This window comes from Oncorhynchus tshawytscha, unplaced genomic scaffold (assembly GCF_018296145.1).
Source record: "Oncorhynchus tshawytscha isolate Ot180627B unplaced genomic scaffold, Otsh_v2.0 Un_contig_15925_pilon_pilon, whole genome shotgun sequence".
NCBI classification, from domain to species: Eukaryota; Metazoa; Chordata; class Actinopteri; order Salmoniformes; family Salmonidae; genus Oncorhynchus; species Oncorhynchus tshawytscha.
Window position 1 is genome coordinate 5,466 of NW_024608951.1, and position 3,412 is coordinate 8,877.

The 3,412-nt window shown below is 42.9% G+C and overlaps 1 pseudogene; it reads right to left on the bottom strand.

Moving 5' to 3' along the window:
• Positions 1-864: 864 nt before the first annotated feature.
• On the bottom strand, positions 865-3,105 carry LOC121844028 (annotated as a pseudogene).
• Positions 3,106-3,412: the final 307 nt, after the last annotated feature.

The following is a 3,412-nucleotide window of genomic DNA, read 5'->3' on the forward strand; positions in this document are numbered from 1 at the left end:
GAACTTTCAAAGTTCTTGAAATATTCCATATTGACTGACCATGTCTTAAAGTAATGATGTACTGTTGTTTCTCTGTGCTTATTTGAGCTGTTCTTGCCCTAATATGGACTTGGTCTTTTACCAAATAGGGCTAACTTCTGTATACCACCCCTACCATGTCACAACACAACTGATTGGCTCAAAGGCATTAAGAAGGAAAGAAATACCACAAATGAACATCTAGCAAGGCACACCTGTTAATTGAAATGCATTCCAGGTGACTAACTCATGAAGCTGGTTGAGAGAATGCCAAGAGTGTGCAAAACTGTCAAAGGCAAAGGGCGGCTACTTTGAAGAATCTTAAATATATTTTGAATTATTTAACATTTTTCATGGTTACTACATGATTCCATATGTGTTATGTCAATAGTTTTTATGTCTTCACTATTATTCTACAATGTAGAAAATACAAAAAATGAAAACCCTGGAATGTGTAGGTGTGTCCAAACTTTTGACTGGTACTGTATGTCTATCTAATGTTTCTCTCCAGTGTGTGTTAGCTGGTGTGTTTTCAGGTTTAATGATTGACTGAAGCTCTTTCCACAATGATCACAGCTGTAAGGCTTCTCTCCGGTGTGTGTTCGCTGGTGTGTATTCAGGTGTACTGATTGACTGAAGCTCTTTCCACAATGGTCACATCTGTAAGGCTTCTCTCCTGTGTGTGTCCGCTGGTGTGTATTCAGGTGTACTGATTGACTGAAGCTCTTGCCACACTGATAACAGCTATAGGGCTTCTCTCCAGTGTGTGTTCGCTGGTGTGTAGTCAGGGTGGAAGCTAGAGCAAAGCTCTTCCCACATAGACAGACATAAGTTTTCTCTCCAGTGTGTGTTTGATGGTGTCTAATCAGGAGGAAACTACAGCAAAGCTCTTCCCACACTGATCACAGCTATAAGGCTTCTCTCCACTGTGTGTTAGCTGGTGTCTATTCAGGGTGGAAGCTACAGCAAAGCTCTTCCCACACTGATCACAGCTATAAGGCTTCTCTCCTGTGTGTGTTCGCTGGTGTATAGTTAGTTTTTCTGATAGAGCAAAGCTCTTTCCACACTGATAACAGCTATAAGGCTTCTCTCCAGTGTGTGTTCGATGGTGTCTAATTAGGGAGGAAACTACAGCAAAGCTCTTCCCACACTGATCACAGCTATAAGGCTTCTCTCCTGTGTGTGTTCGCTGGTGTATAGTTAGTTTTTCTGATACAGCAAAGCTCTTTCCACACTGATAACAGCTATAAGGCTTCTCCCGGTGTGTGTTCGATGGTGTCTAATCAGGGAGGAAACTACAGCAAAGCTTTTCCCACACTGATCACAGCTATAAGGCTTCTCTCCAGTGTGTGTAACCTGGTGTCTACTCAGGGTGGAAGCTATAGCAAAGCTCTTTCCACACTGATCACAGATAAAAGGCTTCACTCCAGTTTGTGTTAGCTGGTGTGTAGTCAGGTTGCTTGACTGATTGAAGCTCTTTCCACCATCAAGGCAGGGGTAAGGCCTCTCCCCTGCATGAATTTGCAGATGAGATTGGAAGGCGTTAGAAGCAGTGAAACTCTTCCCGCACTGAGAGCAGCAGTACGGTTTCTCCCGGGTGTGAATCCACTGGTGAATAATGAAATCACTCCTGCTAGTAAAACTCTTCCCACAGTCAGAGCAGCAGTGTTGAGGTTTCTTCCCTATACATCTCTGCTGGTGTTTCTTGGGGTGCTCTGGTCTATAGAGACACTTCTCTGTCTCGTCAGCAACACGATGTTGTTGAGGCTCCGCAGATGACAAGCCCATCCAACTGAGAGAATGGTTAGTGCTGTCCCCTGTGAAACAAAGACATTGAATGACTATGTTTTGGAAATATAGGTCCATAAAGAAATACTATATTTAAAAAATGTGTTTGTTATATAGCAGACTCTCTTCTCCAGCGCAACTTACAGGAGCAATTAGGGTTTAGTACCTTGCTCAAGGGCACAGACAGATTTTTCACCAAGTCGACTCAGAGATTTGAACCAGCAACCTTTATTAGTGGCCCAACGCTCTTAACCACTAACCTACCTGCTGCCCTTATCAATATACACTCATTGGCCAGTTTATTAGGTACAACCCCTCCATTCATGAAACTGGAGCGACAATTTACTGGCCACTGAGTGTTTACTGTTTATCAATGAATTAACAGAAATGCAGAATCAGATTTGTAATCTCATCCACACACCACATTGTTCTTACTTGATGAAATCAAATCTTCATCTCCCTCCTCGTGTCCTTCTCTCACAGTTCCACTCTGCCCTGGTGTTTTCCTGCAGTCGACCAGCCACACAGACACCCTCTTCAGATCCAGCAGTAAGGCGTTACCAGGAGAGTTGTGACCAGGGGACTCCGGCAGGTTGGAAGGGGACGGACTAGCTCTGTCCTGGTGACCACAGGAAGAATTGTACATAGAATATCATTAGACCAAACATTTGATTACTTTAGTCTAAATCTCTGATTGATTGGTGCATACTTGTAATATCGCATTTCTCCTGAAGTGTGTCACTGATCACTACTTTCCACAACATTTTCAATCACTTTGCCAAATATTTCAGATGGATCTGGTTTTTATATATATTTTTTTACAAATTTCAAAATTGATAACACTTGGAATGCCCCGTCTTATGTTCAGAATGTTTGATTGAGCATTCATTGGAGTTGAACATCTTTCACCCGAGTTAATCTTAGTTAAATTCTGGGTTAAGTGTCACATAATTAGTCAACTGCTCGCTTAAGTTCTGGGTTCATAAGTGGAGAGATTAAGAGATGGTAGAACAAGAAGAAGAACCGGAATGAGAAGCTCCACCCCCTCTTTCAAGATACGGGCTGAATGTCCCCTCCCCTTCCAACATGTGACAGATGGTAACACCTGCAAAATCATGATTGGTTCAAATAACCAGTGACACAAAACCTAAACACCAGAACTATTGCTGCTCGTTAACCCACTTTTGGAGCATGTTGAGAAAAATCTCAGTCTCATAGTTTCAGTATTCTTATACAGTACATATGTAACAGTATAACTTTAGACCGTCCCCTCGCCCATACCAGGGCGCGAACCAGGGACACTCTGCACACATCAACAACTGACACCCACGAAGCATCGTTACCCATCGCTCCACAAAAGCCGCGGCCCTTGCAGAGCAAGGAGAACTACTACTTCAAGGTCTCAGAGCAAGTGACGTCACCGATTGAAACGCTATTTAGCGAGCACCACCGCTAACTAGCTAGCTGTTTCACATCCGTTACACATACATAGAAGAAACCATCAGTTATAGGGGTATTGTAACATGTAGTAGAAACCTACAGTAAAAAGGTATTGTGTAACCTGGTGCAATTTCCGCCCCATGCAACATTGCTTAAGATCCACTTT